Here is a 12,557-nt window from a genome sequence, read left to right as displayed (position 1 = left end):
TCTGAAGAATGAAATGGAAAATCAACTACAACAGGCTTACAGGACACCAAATGTACAAAATTACAACAGATCCACATCAAGGCACATTATAATGAAAATGCCTAACATCCAAAATAAAGATAGAATTTTAAAGGCTGTAAGAGAAAAGCATCACATTACATATAGGGGGAAACCAATGTGAATATCGATTTGAAAGAACACGGTTGCCAACCAAAAATCTTATACCCAGCAAAACTAACCTTCAGATTTGAAGACAAAATAAAATCCTTCCATGATAAACAAGAGTTAAAAGAATTTACAAACGGAAAGTCTGTGCTATACAACATTCTCAGCAAAATATTCCATGAGGAGGAAATGGAAAAAAAAAAAACAATGTAAGTCAGCAAAGGGAGGAACTAACCCAAAAGAAAAGCCAATCAAAGGAGAAACCAAATCAAGTTAAAAACCAAAATGACTGGGAATACAAGTCATAGTCAATAATAACCCTGAATGATAATGGCCTAAATTCATTAATCAAAAGACATAGACTGGCAGATTGGATTAATAAGAAAGACCCAACAATATGCTACCTTCAAGAGACTCATCTCATAGAAGAAGACAGTCACAGACTAAAGGTGAAAGAATGGAAAAAACATACCATGCACATGGACTCAGTAAAAAAGCAGGGGTTTCCATCCTTATGTCAGATAAAATAGACTTCAAGCCAAAGTTAGTCAGAAGGGATAAAGAAGAACATTTCCTCCTCTTAAGGGAACCATAAATAAGGAAGACATAATGATTGTTAATATTTATGCCCCAAACAATGGTGTATCCCTGCACATTAAACAAATCCTTCTCAATTTCAGGAATCAAATAGACCACAACACAATAATTCTGGGTGACTTTAACACACCACTATCACCACTAGATAGATCTTCAAAAGAAAAACTAAAAAAAGAAAAGAAACCATAGAACTAAATAATACAATAATACAATCAATAAGTTAGACTTCACAAACGCATGTAGAATATTCTATCCATCAATGAGCAAATACACTTTCTTCTCAGCAGCACATGGATCCTTCTCTAAAACAGACCATATGTTATGCCACAAAGCAGCGCTTAGTAAGTACAAAAAAAATAGATACTACCTTGTATTCTATCAGATCATAATGGACTGAAATTAGAACTCAGTGATAAAATAAAAACATGAAACTACTCCAACACTTGGAGACTAAATAATATGCTTCTGAATGAAGCATGGATAACAGAAAACATCAAGGAGGAGATAAAAAAAATTCTTAGAGGTAAATGAGAATGACCATAAAACATATCAAAATCTCTAGGACACTATGAAAGCAGTCCTAAGAGGAAAACTCATGGCGTGGAGCACATTTAAGAAAAGAATAAAAAATCAACAAATAATAACCTAACAGTACATCTCATAGCCCTAGAAAAAGAACAGAACACCATCAAAAGTAGTAGAAGACAGGAAACAATTAAAATCAGAGCTGAAATCATTGAAATTGAAACAAAAGAAACAATTCAAAAAACTGACAAAACAAAAAGTCAGTTCTTTGAAAAAGTAAACAAAATAGATAAATCCTTAGCCACAGTAACAAAGAAAAAGAGAGAGAAAACTCAAATTACTAAAATTCATGATGAAAAAGGAAATATCACGACAGACATCATTGAAATACATAACAAAATTAGAATCTACTTTGAAAATCTATACTACAGCAAAATAGAAAATCTTGAAGACATCAACAAATTTCTAGAGACATAAGGTCCTCCCAAACTGAATCAGCAGGACACACACAATTTAAACATCAATTTCAAGCAATGAAATAGAAGAGGTCATCAAAATCCTACTAAGAAAAGTCTGGGACCAGATGGATTCTCAGCTGAGTTCTACAAGACTTCAAAGGAGAACTTATACCAATAATCCTCAAAGTATTCCATGAAACAGAAAAGGAGGGAAGTCTTCCAACTCACTCTGAATCCAAAACCAGACACACATCAAGGAAAGAAAACTTTAGACCAATAACTTTGATGAACATGAACACAAAATCCTTAACAAAATTCTGGCAAATTGCATACAAAAACATATCAAGAAGATAGTGCACCACAATCAAGTGGGGTTCATCCTGGGGATACAGGGTTGTTACAACATCCGGAAATCAATAAATGTAATTCATCACATCAATAGACTTAAAGTTAAGAGTCATACGATTATTTCAATAAATGCAGAGAAAGCATTTGACAAAATACAATACCCCTTCATACTCAAAACACTAGAAAAAACAGGGATAGTAGGAAGAGACCTCAACATTGTAAAGGTTATTTATGCTAAGTCCATGGCCAACATCATTCTTAATGGAGAAAAACTGAAAGCATTCCCTCTAAAAAACTGGAAAAAGACTGGGATGCCCTCTCTCACCACTTCTATTCAACATTGTGCTTGAAATACTAGCCAGAGCAATTATACAGACCAAAGAAATTAAGGGATATGAATAGGAAAAGAAGAACTCAAGCTATTACTATTTGTCAATGACAAGATTCTATATTTAGAGAATCCAAAAAACTCCACCAGAAAACTTCTAGAATAAATGAATTCACCAAAATAGGACATAAAATCAACACACATAAATCTAAAGCATTTCTATTCATAAGTGATGAATCCTCTGAAAGAGGAATTAGGAAAACTACTCCATGCACAGTAGCCTCACAAAAAAAAAAAAAAAAAAAAAAAAAACACGGGAATCAATCTTCATCATGATGGCTTAGGACCAGACTTCCTTAACAAGACCCCCAGAGTGCAAGAAATAAAAGCAAGAATCAATAAATGGGATGGATTCAAACTAAAAAGCTTTTTCTCAGAAAAGGAAATAATAATGTGAGAAGAGAGCCTACACAGTGGGATAAAATTTTTTCCACACACACTTCAGACAGAGTATTAATCTCCAAAATTTATAAAGAACTTAAAAAACTTTACACCAAAAATACAAAGAACCCAATCAATAAATGGGCAGACACTTCATAGAAGATACACAGGTATTCAACAACTATATGAAAAAGTGCTCATCATCTCTAGTAATTAGAGAAATGGGAATCAAAACCACCCTAAGATTTCATCTAACTCCAATTATAATGGTTATTATCAAAAACACAAGCAATAATAAGTGTTGGTGTGAATGTGGAGAAAAGGCACACTCATACATTGCTGGTGGAGCCACTCTGGAAAGTAGTATAGAGATTCCTCAGAATACTTGGAATGAAATCACCATTTGACCCAGCTATCCCACTCCTCGGTTTATACCCAAAGGACTTTAAAATAAGCATACTATAGTAAAGCAGTCACATCAATGTTCATAGCTGGTCAATACACAATAGCTAGATTGCAGAACCAACCTAGATGCCCTTCAATTGATGAATGGATAAAGAAACTGTGGTATATATGCACAACGGAATATTACTCAGTCATAAAGAAGAATAAAATTATGGCATTTGCTGGTAAATGGATGGAGTTAGAGAATATCATGCTAAGTAAGATAAGTCAAGCCCAAAAAAATCAAAGGCTGAATGTTTTCTCTGTAAGAGGATGATACATAAAGTGGTAGGAGGGCGGGTAAGAAAAGAATGGAGGAACCTTGGATTGCGTAGAGGGAAATGGGGTGGGAGGGGGTGGGGGAAGGAAAGATAGTGGACTGAGACAGATATTATTACCCTATGTACATCTATGATTACATGAATAGTGTGAATCTACATTGTATGTCACCATAGAAATTAAAAGTTGTACCCCATTTGTATACAATGAATTAAGATGCAGTCTGTAAAAATAAAAATAAATAGAAATAGCTTGCACAAACAAAAAAAAAAGAATAAGCACATATTTTAATGGGATATATTCCTAGCAATATAATATGAGAAGATTGGCATTTTTGTTGTTTCTTAGAGTTTGAGTTTATGATAGTCTTTTAGAATTGGTCTACACAAATATTACATATGTGGATAGCTCTTAAAAGCAAATGTCTTTATCCATTCATCTGTTGAAGGGCATCTAGGTTGGTTCCACAATATAGCTCTTGTGAATTAAGCTGCTATAAACATTAATGTGGCTGCATTACTGCAGTATGCTGATTTTAATTCCTTTGGAGTATAAAACCGAGGAGTGGGATAGCTGGGTCAAAAGGTGGGTCCATTCCAATTTTCTGAGGATTCTCCACACTGCTATCCAGAGTGGCTGTACCAATTTGCAACTCCACCAACAATGTAAAAGAGCAGTCCATAAAAACAAAAAACATAATAAAAAAAAAGCAAATGTCTTTTAATATTCAACTTGAAACTGTTTCAAAAGTTTATATGAAGTCTTTCTACATAATCAGTAAGCTATTCCTCCCAAAGATAATAGTCAGCAGGATGAGTTATTTAAAAACTAATAGTCTACTGGATGGAGTGATTACAAATACCCTAGGAGCAGGAACTATGTCATATATTTCAGACTCTGCCCATCATCTAGCATTGTGTCTTAAATATAATAGTTACATAATACATATTGTTTGTCTGAAACAGACTCAAATAGCCTAAATCCAAGCCCTACTTCTACTACTGTCATTTTTGAAAATGTAACAAATGTTTTGGGGCATACAGCACATGACTTATTCTGCCTCTCCTTTTAGAGCTACTGATCACCATCCACAAGAGACAGCCCATCCCTAACCCCATTTTAACCTCATTGCTATCATATGACACTTACTCTAGCCATGGCTGATTAAAACAAGGGTATACTCATGGCTCAAACTAAGTAAATTAGAGTGTTTGATTTGAGCATCTGAACTTAGAGACACACAGACAGACAAATGGTTCAGTGGAATTCCGGAGTTGAAGCTTATCTAACTTTTCCTTTAATTCTGAGAGGTTCCATCCCTTATATGCTCAAATGAAATTTTCACTTTTGGGTAGTAAGTAATAGAAATGAACTTTATTTAAGCAAAAACCTAGGGGGAATACATATATAATATATAATTACATATATATTCACACACATGCACACATGCACACACGCACACACAGAGACACATATACACATGTATATAAAATCTCAAGTAAGAAACACCCTTGAGTTTATTAGTTCAAAACTCTCAATCAGAAATACCTCTGACAATCTTCCTAAGAAGTGATTCATAATAACTATTTTTTAAACAGAAATACCTCTGACAATCTTCCTAAGAAGTGATTCATAATAACTATTTTTTGAACAGGGGAAGCCTGTTCTGATTGTTTGGTTCTTTTTTAGATGGAACTAAAGATCTTGAGCAATAAATATATTTGCATGCAAATATTTATATATCATTATTTCTCTAAGATATATATGTGTGTGTGTGTGTGTGTGTGTGTGTGTGAACATGAAGTTACATTCCAGGAAAGTCATACCATTTCATAATCCCAACCAGAGATTTATGAGAGTCAACATCACATATAGCATTAGGCCTTAAAGAAAACAAGGCAAAAATTTAAAAAAAACCTAACTTTTAAGTATACCTTTTACATCCACAGTCATGAGTTTTAGATTTAAATATATGAATAAATATTTTATTAATACTCTATTTCATTTCCTCAATTGCTTTTAGGCTTAGGAAGTTCTTCTCTATTATGAATTATATCAGTATGTATTGATTTTTTTCCTACCTTTTTAGTGCTATATAGGTGCTATTTAGGAAACATTCAACAGAGATATAATACCTATTTTTTAAATTATTTGTGCTCAAAACTGACATCAGAGTCAAGGTTGAAATGAAGCTTGAGGGAATCTCAGATGCTTCTCCTGCAAAAATATCAAACCAAAACAAAGTCAAGTGTCATTTTGCTTGTCATAACAATACAGACAAAAGAAAATGTCATTGGAGAAGACAAATATAAACTCTAGAGAGAAATACACAGATAGGAAAGAAGAAAAGAGAGAGTAAGGGAATAATTCTTTCATAATGTTAAAGTTTTCAAAATTATTGGAATGACCTTCATTTTCAATAAACTGAAACACAGACTTCCAATTTCATCAAGCAAATGATGGAATAAACTAATTTTTAAAGAGCACTTGAGGTCTGGAATGTAAGGAATATAATATTCTGGTTGTTGAGAGAATATCATATCGGTGGCATCTGTTGGCAAAGGATAATACTCTAACCCAATAATATTAGACATTATAAATATCCAGAAATTATGTGTGTGGGATGACACATTCTGGGAAATATGAGTTGTAGAACTGGAATCTGAACACAGGAGACCTTTATACTGGGAATCATAATGAAAGGACAGAGCCCAATGAAAGGGCAGCAGAATGCTGTTACACTGTCAATAAGCAGTACTCCAATTCCGGACATGCTCAGGGAAGTCTGGCATTCCCACAACCTCTTCCTTGTCAGTCTACTGGAGTTCTATGATGTGCAGAAAGATTTCTAACTTAATAATGAAAGCTAAAAAGAAGTAAAATTTGCTCCAAAATGTGGTATCTACTCTATATCAAGTCCTATGCCAAGATCAATGAGAAGAGAAGCAGAATACATGTTCTCTGGTTAGAAGAAAAGTTCCAAATGAATGATGGACAATGGAACAAAGGACATTTTCAGAAACTGTTTTCTAACCTTATAATCTACTTATCCCAAAATCATAAATCAATGTTACTTTCAATTCATCATTATTATGGATCAAAAGATAAACTTTATAATATTAAAAAATAAGTGATTCAAGAACAAAATATAGGAGGAAACAACTGAGAAAGCAAAGACTGCTTAGGACATAAAAGGCACTTAAATATAAAAACACTGATAAATTAGGCCTCATCAGAATTAAAACTCACTGGTCTTTAAAATATATCATAATGAAAATAAAAACACAGCAACAGATGGAAGAAAACATTAGAAGTTACATCTAGAATATATTTTTAAAATATTTAATATAATAAAAATTGGAAGATTTGGAATTCACAAAAAAATACATAAATGGTCAATAAACAGCATATAAAAACATGTTCAACGTCATCAGGGAAAAGTAAATTAAAACTTGATGAGATGCTATTTCACAACCAGTAGAATGAGTAAAGTAAAAAAGACTGGTAACACCAAGTGTTGGTAAGAATGTAGAGCAACTGGAATTCTCATTAACTATGGCTCAAACTACAGAATGGTGTAACCATTAGAAAACAGTTTGGACGTTTCTTAAAAAATTAACTGTATACATATCCCATGACTCAGCACTTTTACTCCCAGATACTCCCGCCAAAAAAATGAAAACATATGTCCATAAAAATACTTCTGTTCAAATTAAAAACACCTTTATTAGTAAGTACAAAATGGAAACAATTAAAATGCCTATTAGATAAAAGAATAAATCACTGCATATTTGTAGAAAGGTACATTACTAAGCAGTAAAAAAAAAAAAAAAGAAAGAATAAATTGATGGTATAATCAACAATAATGGATGAATTTCTAAATCATTAATTTGGACAAAATATGCTGTATACAAAAAGAGTGTGTACCATATGATTCCATCCATATAAAAAACTGAAACGAACAAAACTTATCTACTGTGATAGAAATTAATAAAATTATTGCCTGGGTACGGGGTGGGGGGGGTCAGATTACCAGCACAGGGACATATGGAAATTTTCTGGGAAGATGGAAAAGTTTTATATATGATAGTGGTGATGGTACAAGGATGTACGCATTTGCCAAAAGTTACTGACCTGTACCCTGAAGCATGAATACAAAGCACACCTAATAAAGTTGGTTTTTTCTGTTTACTTCTTTCTATTTTCTTTTTTTTTAATTGTGCTTGGGATCAAACCCAGGGTCCTGTGCATGCAAGGCAAGCACTCTACCACTGAGTTACTTCCCTAACCCTTAAAGTTGATATTTTTAAAATGAGAAGGCATAAAGATGGTGACTAAAGAAATCATCTCATGCCCATCTAATACCTACACGTTTCCAACTGTCAACCTTAGGAACAATGAAAGCCAAGGAAAGGAATTATTATAGTAAAGGAAAGAATAACAAAAATGTACAAGTTACATGTAATTTCTGGACCATTGAGGCATTCATCCTGCCTTTTGTTTACAATAAATTATGCTCCCAGAGAGCAATCATTAAAATTAGCTTGATAAAATTCAAATGAGACAATCCTGATTTTTATGTAAACAAAACAGGTTACTCCCCCACAAACAAAATCATACATGGAAAATGATCCATCATTTTCTTTTTTTTTTTATTCTAGAAATGAGAGTTCCTAACTGGGTGCAGTGGTGAAGCCAGAATTAAAGACAGGCTGTTAGTGTAGAATAGGTAGAATAGGTGATCAGGTCAGATCTAGAAAATGGAGGACAATTTGGGTCTGGGAAGTTGGAAGCCACCCCTGGGAGATTGGAATGTTCATGTCTCCAGAGGCCTTTAGTGCTACTCCTCCCAAAAAGGTTGTTAATGAAGCAACTCCAGAGCAGACAGAGAGTTACTAATCAAAGCCCCCCAAGCTGCCGCTCCCTACCTGCCTAGCACTCCACCTGGCCCCACCAGCCCACCTGCTCACACCCGCCTCGCCATTCCACCGACATCTCCCAGTCACTATGCAGGATGAGGGGAAATGAACAAGATTTGGGAGAAGAATGGAGTAGAAAAAAGGAAACTTTAGTCTAATAAAGGGGGCAAGATGCTCTCACTTCTTAGGATGCCAGAATACCATCCATGGCCCACTTCTCCCTCCCAGAAGTCTGTGTTAGTACATTTAAATAAAACCTGCTTTATTTAAATGCTTGCCTCGGCCTGCTTCTCTAATGGTCAGACTTGAACATTTGAGGAAGCAGGGCTCCTTACCAATAATCAGCAGTATCAGTGGCACATACCTTGTAATTCCAGCAGCTCGGGAGGCTGAGGCAGGAGGATCAAGAGTTCAAAGCCAGCCTTAGCAAAAGTGAGGTGATTAGCAACTCAGTGAGTCCCTATCTCTAAATAAAATACAAAATAGGGTTGGGATGTGGCTCAGTGGCCGAGAGTCCCTTAATTTAATTTCCAGTCCAAAAAGAAAAAGAAAAAGAAGAAGAAATGAGAGTTTTAGACAATTTTTTTGCTTTCTTAGGAAAGACAGCAACTCAATGTAAAAGGTATCTGCTGCCAGGAGCATCGTTTTCCTCTAAGACACATTACCACAGAGAGACCAGTAGTCAGATTACGGGTGTTGGGATGCTCATCTCCCCTCAAAGTGACCCATCTTCTTTTGTATTAAATTCATTAAACTCTCAACTCTTTATTGAATAAAATACTATACATCTTCAATTCGCTTGCCCACAAATTCTTTCTTAATCTTGCCACTAGTTGATGCTGATATGACTAAATCTGTTGAATGGATTATAACAAATTAGGTGAAAAGAACTCTGACATAAAGAATTGTTTTATACTTTGGATATGTTAGTCCTCAATTAGAAATGCTCATTAGATATTAAATTACTTTAACTGAAAGCATCATTTTACCCTATTCTTATGTTACCATAAGCCCAGGTCACAAAGAACTGGTGAGAACTTTCAATCTCATTCCAAACTATAGTTTGGAATAAAGAATCAACAATTAGATTTGGAAGAGAATTTCAAGATCCTCTTGTCAACTGTTCATAATAATGTGATAAGATCAAGTGTCAAAATCAATTATAAAATGTTATTTATTTCTACAAATAAAATAAAATGTTTTGACTGATGTTTGTGTAATTTAGATTACTTTCAAAGCTATCCCTATAACAACCTGACTCTAATCCATTTACATTCTGAGAAAGAAGTTACAGCTTACAAGAAAGCAAGAAAGAGGCTCATATATAACTTATAGCCTGTCTTTTCTATGCTGCATTCTGACGTGTGCAACTTACTGGTATACAAGTATACCAGGAAGAGTTGTGACAGTTAAGAAATCCAATTAAAATCAAAGCCCTAATTATTTTGTACTCTATCAAAATCTAAGTCTGCTGATAGGAAAATGTCACACATAGGACCAGTGCTACTGTTTGGGTATGATTGGAGTGTGTCCTCCAAGGGTTTATGTTGAAAGCTTGGTCCTCAGAGTAGTTATGATAGAGCCCAGGGGAAAGTCCTTAGATCAATGAGGTCAATATCCTCATAAGGAATTATTTAGTTCTCATGGGATCCTAGTTAGCTCTTGTGAAAGGACTGTTACAAAAAAGCAAGACTGGCTCCTCCCCACTCTCTGTCCTCCTGTCTCACCATGTGATCATCATGTGATCTCTCCCTCTTTCACATGCTCCTAGCATGATGCCATCTGTCAAGATGTAATTCAGTGAAGGGGTCTTCACCAGAAGCCAAATTGATGGAACCACATGACCTTGGACTTTCAGTCTTCTCAAACCATGAGTTAAGTAAACCTCTTTTCTTTTTGAGGTACCGGTACTCAGGTATTTTATTATACCAACAGAAAATGAACTTATACGTGTTAGTATACACACACATATTTTTTACTCTGGCCACTGGGAGGGCCTAGAGACAATGACATTCCCAGTAGCAAGGAACAGCTGTACCTAAACTTTCATATCTAATTCATTACCAAAAAATGGACTAGAGACTAGGCCTCCTTTCAGACGTGGTTGATGCTCAACACACACACACACATAATCTGGAACAAAACATCACTATGTCTTCCTCCTTATGCTTATTTACAAATTCTCACTCTACCAGTGAGAAATCTGTCCCCCTAAACATTAACCATCTACCATCCATTTACTTAATGTTAAAACCCAGTATGTACATCTGGTAGTTTCAGTAATGTTAATGTATTTACTCATGAAAATAAATTTTATCAACTATTTTAAAAAAAAAGAAATGAACTAATACAACCCATCATATGCAATGTGACAGAAATAGGTTAATAAAAACTGACCTAATTCAATGATCTCATTTTAAAGACAAAAGAACAGGTTCAATGTTTATACAATCAGAGCTAAAAAGTGGTCAAGGCACTGAGACACTTATCTACATCTGCATGATTTCCAAAATCTTGTTCTTCCTCCTTTGTCACATTGCCTTTCCATCACTAATTCTGGAAGATATTCCTAGCTTTAATTCAGCTATTCTTCTCTGAATACATACAACTTTTAAGCCATTTAAAGCATTCTACAATCCCCAAGGAGGAAGAAAACTCTAAATTCACTATTCAATGAAAAAATTTTAATTCAACATCTACAATTTGGTTTACTAGAAACATATTTTGTAGGGAATAGAGAAGTATCAAAGTGATGGTACATATCCAAGACCTCTTGACTTATTCGCTCTGTGGAGAACCAGCACCCCCAATCAGCAGCAGCCTGCCACCATGGAGGATCTTCCATCCTCAGGCAAGCCCTGCAATGACTACAGTAGTGGCCAACATCCCACCACAACCACAGGAGAGATCCAGAACCAGAAGCACCTAGCTGGAAACTCAGAGAGCTCATGAATATTACTGTCATTTTTAGATACTAAGTTTTGAGGTAATTTGTTATATAATAATAGATACTTAAACAAGGATCAAAATTAAGATAATGTAATTTTAAAGATACAAAAAGATTTCTATATCTAGCATTGATTAGTTGATTTTTTTCTGTTGTTGTTATCACATGATTGTTCTCAATTAATAAATGCCTTGCTGACCTGTAGATAAACAGCATTAATTTCTATCCTTTACTACCTACATTAAGGGAAAACTTCTTTATCATTGAAGGAAAAATTTCTCCCTATATGATTGTGAAGAAATCAAAAATATGCTCCCATATTCAAATCACCTTGTATTGAATAAGTCACAGATTTTTAAAAATCTTAAAGATGGAAAAAACACTTAGATCACTTAGAAAATACCTTCATTCTTACAAATGTGGAAACTAAGTCTCCAAATGAGTACATATTTAGACAAGTTCTTTTCACCTGTCAGGAATAGTTTATTCATAAATTGTTGAGTGTTGGGGGAACTGTTACACTGTTTCCACCAAGACCCAACTAGCTCTTCAAATCTTTACTTCAGGGAAAAAAGGATGTCCAACACAAAGATTCCTTCAAAAGCATAATCTTATACTATACTGCCAGGATGCAGTACTATTAGGTTATAAAAACCAATAGGGAAAATCTCTATGAATTGATACAGAATAATTTATAGATGCATTGTTAAGTAACAAAAGTGCAAAAGAATGTAGTGTGGGATCCAAGATGGCGGACTAGAGGGTGATTGCATCTCCAGTAACTCCAGAACCCAAGATTCAAGAAGGAGAGGCATTGAGAGACTCAGACTAAAATAGAGCCACGATGAGTCTCCCCCACCGGGTAAAGCTCGGCCTGGGCGGCAGGCCCGGATAGAGGTGGCTTATCAGAGCAGGGCAGGGCAGCTAGACTCTTCCCCAGGCAGCCCTGCACACTACGGCGGTGGGCCCCTCCCACATCGCCAGTTTCTCCAGCTTCTCAGAGCAGGCCCCCCAGTGAGAGCTTTCTGATCAGAACCAGCTCCAAGTACCAGAGCCAGCGAAGTGTGCTCCGGCCCGCAAGCGGCTTCAGGGACAAGGACAGGGTA

General features: G+C 35.2%; 1 protein-coding gene across 4 annotated transcripts in view; it reads right to left on the bottom strand.

The window, feature by feature from the left end:
- Positions 1-12,557, bottom strand: part of Rad51b (RAD51 paralog B) — a 634,368-nt gene that overhangs the window by 398,049 nt on the left and 223,762 nt on the right. The gene's annotated exons all lie outside the window — the stretch shown is intronic.

The sequence above is a fragment of the Sciurus carolinensis genome, chromosome 2 (assembly GCF_902686445.1).
Source record: "Sciurus carolinensis chromosome 2, mSciCar1.2, whole genome shotgun sequence".
Taxonomy (NCBI): domain Eukaryota; kingdom Metazoa; phylum Chordata; class Mammalia; order Rodentia; family Sciuridae; genus Sciurus; species Sciurus carolinensis.
Note: the sequence above shows the minus strand (reverse complement) of the source record. Positions and strands in the feature narration are given on the sequence as shown.